The sequence below is a fragment of the Molothrus ater genome, chromosome 3 (genome assembly GCF_012460135.2).
Source record: "Molothrus ater isolate BHLD 08-10-18 breed brown headed cowbird chromosome 3, BPBGC_Mater_1.1, whole genome shotgun sequence".
Lineage (NCBI taxonomy): Eukaryota > Metazoa > Chordata > Aves > Passeriformes > Icteridae > Molothrus > Molothrus ater.
The window spans coordinates 50,532,559-50,540,847 of NC_050480.2; positions in this window are offsets into that span (position 1 = coordinate 50,532,559).

The following is an 8,289-nucleotide window of genomic DNA, read 5'->3' on the forward strand; positions in this document are numbered from 1 at the left end:
CACAGCAGTCAATGGGAACACCCCACAGGCCATTCATTCATACACTTCCATTAACTGGTGTTCATTCTGTGACTTCATTATTTTTCCCTGCTTTACACTAAAGGATTTACAGGTCTGGACATTAAATCTATCTGACTTCTGTAACAGAGTGGTAAACAACACTGCAATCTAAATTTAAACTCAATACCTGAGAGACCTACTCTTTCAGATTAGAGATAAGGGAATTTAGGAAAAAAAAAAAAAAGCACAGCTCTTCCAAGACTCTTCATCTCTTTCCAAAGACTAAATATCACCTTCACACTTTTCACCCTTTTCATCATGTGCCTGGAGCTATACTCCATACATTTCATATGGATTCACTAGAATTGCTTGAGCTTGTGGTTCCAATACCAGCTTTTCCTTTCTGTAATGCAGAGGCCTATATTACAGAAAAGAGAGGAGGAGAATGGAGCAGAATGATCTGCTCCAGAGACCTTAGTCTTACTCAGAGATATCAAGGGATGATGGCAAATTAGAGAATAAAAAAGACATCTCAATTTCTTTTCTAGTGTCTCCTTTCTGGTTGGTAGCAGATTTTTTTCTGCTCGAAATTACATATATATTGTAAATTAAGGCAACCCCGACGAGGGGCAGAAATGATGCATTTGACTCTATGGATACTAGAAGGTTAATTAATTACTTTATTGTACTATATTATTTTATACTGTATTACATTACATCTAAACTGAATTTGTACAAGCACTCAACTGTACTCAGTTGATTAGAATTTTGTGACTGTTAGCCGACAGTCCTGACACACATACCTGGATTTAATTGGTTAATGAATCAAAACACTCACAATAGAATTTAATTACTAATTCTTTTTCCAGTAAACAATTTTCTACAATGCATTCTACTTGTTCTAAAACACAAGAGCAGTAAATGGGATAAGAATTGGTTTTTCTTTCTCTGAGGTTCAGAGAATGTGAATCTCAGAAAATTCTTGGGAAGTTGTGCCTTGCTTTTCTCTGTGAAGAGAAATGCGGCAACACATATATACTACAATTTCATTATTATCATTTACAGTGATTTCATGCATGTTCCCTGGTGTGAAACTCTGTGATATGCAATACACCTTTCTTTTGGAAGTTGAAAAGGACTTCTTGCAGAAAGAGAGACCTTTCAGCCTGTGCCAGGAATGGCAATGCTTGTGCCAAGTGGAGATGCTGATGGCATTTGTGTACCACCTTTGTTTTATTTATGACTTTTACCCATCCTCATCCTGCCCGAGTCATCCCACATACTTCTTGTGGCAGAAGGTTACTGAATTGTTACCTAATGAAGTCTGCTCCTGAAAAAATCACAAACCTCAGATGTTCAAAGCAGCAACCAGGGCCAGAGTAACAAATACCCTCATATTAAGGGTATGTTTCTGTGGCAAAGCAAGTACATTAAACATCCTCTTATCTTCTCCTTTTTGAGTTTTCAGGTTGCCATGCAAGCTTTTTTCCAACTTTTCACCGAAATTATCTGCAGTGGCCTCTTAGCTTAATGCTGTGCCCAGCAGCGGGGGCTTTGAGAGAGGCCTCAGTTTGCAGCACCCACTGCCTGGATTGTGTGTCCATGCAAGCAGCCCAGGGGGACCCAGGAGGGAGGGGGACAAGCCAAACATAAGCTACAGTGTGAATAAGCACAGGGAAGATGGTGCTGGGAAAATCTCCTGGGATCTTGCTGTTCCAAGTGCTGGCGGGTGGCCATGCCAGACCCCCTTCCGAGAAGCTGTCTCCAGCTTGCTGGTTTTGCCTTGTTCAAGGAAGTAAAGTTTTGTATGTTATTTGTAAACAAGTGGAGCTGTGTCAAAACCAGCCACTTCTCTTATCATTACTCTTCTTACCAGAAAATTTCTACAGAACCTTGAATTTTGGCTAGGCATGGAAGTTAAAACACAAAAAGAAGATAAATACTAATTTAAATACTCAATGTTTGCTTGGTTCTCTTCAGGCATCCTGCAAAACTAATTTTCTTTTCCTCCTTACCCCCTGCCTGAGGCACTCATTGTCTATAATTCAGGATTCACTTGGGAATGTAATTTCTCTTGGAAGCCATCCTTCCTTGTTATTTCTGATTATTTTTTTCCCCTGGAACTTGCCATTTGCGGGAAATACTAATGATTTCTGAGTTTGATATAATTTGGGCCAAAGCTGAAAATGAAAAAGAAAAAAAAAAAATTGTCCTTGAACTGGGAATATGGCCTTTTCAGACAGATTAATCTAACTAGAACACTTCTGAATTACTGAATACATTTTTGTCTAATTTCAGGATAGCATTCTGAGAAGTCCCTCTGTAAATGCATAATGCCATTGATTTTTCAGTGTAAGGCATGATTTTAGCCATGGATTTCAAGGAATTTTACAAAGAACATCCATATAATGGCCCTCATTCTAAGGAATTGAGATTTTAAACTCACGAGAGAGGATGATTTGCTCAACATCATACCATACATGTGTGGAATTATTGGGAAGAGAAGGCACATCTCCTGTAAGGAAAGTCAATAATTCACAAAACATATGCAGCAGACCCCATCCCTGCATCTCACCATGAACTGATGGTTTAATTGGCTATATACACAATTTTGAGTCACTAATAGAGAGCCTATTAAAGTTATTTCTGAATGACCTCTCTCAAAGCTTGCAGTTCCACTTATTCATTAATTTTAGTTCTGTTTAGATGTTTACAGCATCCCATTTGTCTTGTTCTGTTGGCCTGTAAAAGAACAAAATGTACCATTCTTCAGACCTGAGTCTATATAAAGAATGATGCCCTATTGGAATATAAAACTGGAAAAATATGAAATAACTAAGCTGCCTTTGTCATCTACTGATTCAAGCTGGATTAGTAGAAAGAGAAAGGTCAAAGTACTGGCAAATTCCTTCTCTCATCTGAAGGGAAGTGAGCAGAAATCTCAGAGGCAGAAAGTACATTCTTCGATGTGGGATTTTGACTGGTAATATAACAGACTGAGCTGAGAATGTGGGGGAGGAAAATCCAATCAATTTAAGCAAAATGTAACAGACATAGCTATGAGGAGGTTTTGTCTCTATTTAATAATAATGAAAAAAGTTTTAAAGTAAAGCAATTAGTTGAAAATTATTAATTTAAAGATAATTAGTTGGAAAAGATCTGTGAATGACATCATCAAGGCTAAGAAAATATTTCTGAGTTTATGTTCTCTTTTTTTTTTTTTTTACATTGCTTTCATATAGCTGCAAATTATATCCCTTCCTTTGCTACAACACATCTTGTTCAAAGCCATTTTTAAAAACCTCACAGTTAGTGTTTTGGCGAACAGTAGGACTTGAAAACAGAACCAGAAGTTCCCTGAAAACCCAGATGGTCTTGTTCACTTTTAAAATGGGAAATGACGGATTTCATGCTTCTGAAAGCAAATGACTAGGACCTGGATCCTCAGTCCAGGCTTCAGAGGCATCACAATATTTAGTATGCAAATTTTCTTTCCTATGCCATCAGTTCATTATGAACCTCTCCTCTCCTCTCCTCTCCTCTCCTCTCCTCTCCTCTCCTCTCCTCTCCTCTCCTCTCCTCTCCTCTCCTCTCCTCTCCTCTCCTCGTAGTAAAAACCCAGGATCAGCATTATCCTGAGGTCTCTAAGCTGCCTGGTGCAGACCAGTTCCTGTGGTCACAAGCAGACCCAATGGAATGGGCTCCCTGCTGGTTCCAGGATCTTTGTAGGGCTGAAATATAGTGTGGGCTCCTTTTTGAAGCCATACATTTTTTATCAGGCACTGGCTATTGCTGGTGCGGTCAGTCACAATCTGACCTACATGCTGGAACACAGATTTTGGTGGATGCCGATGGCAGGGGAGTGATTCACTACCTGGCATTATCTGACTGCACCAGTCAGCAACTCCCACGAGTCTGGGGGAAAAAACCCTAAAAATTCACACAGAGCTATTCTGTGACAGATTTAAAGCCTGGAACATGTCTTTCCACAAAATATACTTACCCGTCACTATACTTAGGCATGTTCTCAGAACAATCATTCGGGATTAGCTCTTGAAATAAAATTAAAGCTGCAGCAGCAGCCATACCAGGGTTGTTAGCAGCAGGACCCAGACTGGGAGCATGCTGAGGGTAACAGCTGGTGCAGAGAAATGAATAGCCAGCCATTGTCCTTGCACCTGGCCTGTACGGCTCCCACAGCCGGAGACGACAAACAGGGCAGCCACGGAGACGATTGGTGTATTCTTCTGGAGAGAAATGAATTAAATGGTAATTGTGCCAGAAGCATATGATGTGTAGGAATTATGTATAAATGAGATGTGATTGAACAAGATCTTCCACTTTCCCCCATCAACGAAAGCTTTTTAGCTCCCTTGTCTTAGGAACAGAACAGAAAGATCTTGGGGAGAGGGTTCTTTCACAAAATGGAAAAGAGAGGAATCGCCAGACCAGGAATGCAAATGAGCCTTCCTGCACTCTGGATGAGACTCTAATCCTCATTATTCCTTGCTGGTGCAGTGGAGATTTGGATTGTTGCTTTTGTTAGCTAAATGCAACTGAGACATGACTTGTACAGGAGGCCTATCTGTTTATAAGGATGGTGGGAAAACAGCAAGTGCTGAGCTCAGCCTGCCCTGCTTCTTGCAGAGGCCGGCACACACAACTGCCACAAACCTCAGTGACATTTTCAGACGTGGAATGTGGAATAGCTGACTGTTATCACCACAAAGGGCTCTGCCTGGTCACTGGGAAGGGACAGGTAAGCCTGCTGCACTGGCTGTGTTTAGGAGGCCGGAGGGAGAACCCTTGTCCCTGTGCTGCAGCTGCCCTGGTTCCATCACCAGGAAATAAGGTCTGGGTCAGTGGGACTGAGTTTCAGCACAAGAAGAGCATCATGCTCATGCTTTGCTTTGGAGTTAGGACCTTCAGCTTTGATCACAAGTGCTCAAACTCCCTTGAGTTCAAGGGACCGCATACAGCACCACTTTCCCAAATTTCATGTTCATCTCTGCAGTGCTTTACAGCATCCTTACCACAGATATCTAAACCAATCTTCCCATTCAGTTGAGTAGTAGCAATTAGTAATAGCAGAACCTATCTCCTGAGATCTCATTATAAATCCCCAAACCCGTGCGTTTACACATAATTAGTGATAGCAGGAGAGACTAATCCCCTGCCTGTTGCTCATCCCAGGATGGCAAATGTTTCCCTACTGAATTTTTGGAAACTCAATTGAGTTTTTCAAAAGTAAACACCACAAAAGTGAAATAAAGACTTTCCCATCTCTTCTCCTTCTTCTCCTTCAACAACTGTTGCTATATCACCTTCCTACAGCTGCAGAGAAAACTTGCCCATGCGTGTCTTGGAGCCTCTGCACAAAATAGCATCCATTATTCAAAGAATGAGTAACAGCTGACACATTACATGCTGTGTTTCCTTTTCCTTTTCTTAAGAAATGGCAGGAAGAAATGCTAGCGATCAACTTCTTTGTAGTAAACACTCATGGAGAACTGGGAAAATTTCCAGGTTATGAATAATTTTGTGTTTTGCAGCTTCCCAAAAATCAGATGTTTTCACAGACACGTGATATTCCCACAGAAAATCTGTGCCCTGCCCATAATGTCAGCAATAATTACGTGAAATTGATATATTTTTCTTCAGCTTCATCACCTACCAACTTCTGAACAGCAGCAGTGAAGGTGAGAAATGCCACCAATTTTCCCTCAGTAGTTGCAAAAGTTATGAATGTGATGATCTGGAAGCAAAGCTCCTGAGACTTGAAAAATACTTGGGGCTTCACAAGAGCCTGCATTCAGTCACTTGGCACAAATTACTTCTGAGCTGAGAAGCTCACATTTTCCCTGACAAACTTCAGTGGCCAACTGCAATGAGCCTGTCTGCCACTATTGCACACTAGGGACAGAGAAAGATGCTTCAGGAAACCCAGCTTTTATTGTCTAAAGTTGGAAGGCCCCACATAACGCTACTTAGGAAAAATGGTGACTTCTAGGACCAAAACTACTCACTGAGACTGGGCTGAAAAGCCAAAGTCACTTCCTCTCTTGTTTTTGGAGTTTGGGCCAAAGCTATTGAGGAGAGGGGACCTGGAGCACACAGATGTGTCCAGGCACTCAGCGAGGGGCTTCACTATCAGGGGATGGGAGGTGAAATTGGCACCAGTGAAAATCACAGATGGGGGTGGCAGAGTGAGAGGTTGAGGGACTCACTTCTCTTCAGAATGGGTATTTGTGAATAGCAACTAACTGTAGCCCAGATGTGAGTTTTTAGCCATCTCAAGCAGCTGGGTGAGCAGTAATCTGTTATCTGGAGAGGTGACAGTAATAGCTAGCAATAAATCAACCAAAGTATTCCATTTTATCTCCCACAAAGGACATTTTACTTTTATTTTTTTGTTATGGGTAGTTCTATTTGATCAGCTTGAACCTGGATGTGAATGAACATTTGTTGTTCAATTCATTGTTTGGAGAACTGTAGAGGTCTGAGTTTGAGTCTTCACTGTTTTAATATAATTATTTATTTTTAAACTTATGCTTACATAAAAGCACCTACATAGAAAGTTTAGAATACAGGGGTTTTGTACTAAATATTTCTGAGAGGAAAATTCCAAAATGATTCACAACATCTTCCCATTAGCTCTCCCTCACACTTTTTGACAGCCATGAAGTGGAATACGTCTGTCAGCAATTTAAGTAGAATGGCACTGTTTTATCTTCTCCCATTTCTTGTCGATTGACCCTGATTTCAAGTGTCTAGTCTGTATCTATTGAGAAAGTCTTGTTTGTTCCTACACCATCATGCTGATTAGGTGCAGTAGTTTATTTCTGTTATTGATGTTTTCAAGCTCATTTGTTAACCTCAAAGGAGATTACACCAAGAATGAAATACTGGCCAATACCGGTAAACCTAAAATATATTGCTTTGGGGAATTTTTCCTCTCGGTAGAAAACAGACTTGGTACATTTTCTCAGCCTCTTGATTCTTTCTATGTGCAGCTCATTTGAAGTATACAAATGGGATGCAGTTTACACTGCTACAGCTGTGTCTTAAGGTGTCTTCTATGTTCTAAATCATAAAATTCTTCTATGTTCTAAATCATAAAATTCAGTGAGATTTAACAATTTGTGAATGGCTGCAAATCAAGTATGCTAAGGTCAGCTTTTTGGGAGTATTTCTAGGTCTTTGTATAGAGAAAGAAATAAAATATAAAAAAACACAAACAAGAATAAAATGCAGTGAAAGGTGGGATGTTTTGCTAACATCTTCCTTGTTTAATTACTAAAGAGATCATATCTATTCTGATAAAAGAACTTCTGAGCAAGTATGATAAATGGAAAAGATCTAAGTGTGAACAGAAATCAGAAATCTGGTTAAGTTTTCCAAAACTTGTGTGAATGATATAATGAATTACCTGATTTTTAAAATACCTAATTTCAGAGTAAACTGGTCACAATTACACTTTTTCTACTCTATAGAAGAAAAAGAGATACTTATATTTGGGTTATGAAAAACAAGGCTTCTGCAAAAGATTTGACTGTGGAGATACAATTTGCTGATAATTTGCAGCACAGGTTGGTGTAGACCTGCTGCACTTGTCAGAAAGACGCATCTCCAGGACAAGTCCTGGCTGATAATGTGCAGTAAGGACTGGCAGAGCCAAGCAAAGCCACCTCACTTCCATGGCACAGAGAAGGGGAAGGCCTCTGTGGAGAGGCTGGTAGAGACCCCTTATGTGTAGGGATCCTCATTACCCCACAGCCACCGTGGGTGTAAGCAGGACATGTTCCAGGAGACCGTGCCAATCTCGTTGCCCTGCCAGACCAGGCAGGGAGATCAGGCAGCATACATGGCAGCATCAGTACTTCCCAAGTGGTGGAAGAATTTTTTCAGCCCCAGAACATTACAGCAGTTCTCTGTGACTACTAAAACTGCCAGGAATGACTTGATCTCTGCACTTGATGTCTGTGATCTCACTCTGAGAAGGTCTTCCCTATACATGGCATGACCCTTGCAAGGGCGTAAAGGCTGACTGGACAGCACCAAGATTTGACTTTCCAAACCAGGTAGCTTAAATTTTGCAAAACTGATCCTTGAGATATTACACTCCTGTACCCAGCCATAGAAGTTACTCCTCCAGCTCTTCTGAATCACAGTCAGGAGCTGCTGTCTTGGCTCAAATGGAACCATTTAGTCTGACACTCCACACCTACTCTGGACATGTGAATCAGGCCCCATTTCACATCCACAGAGTTTTCACAGTATTATAGGAAC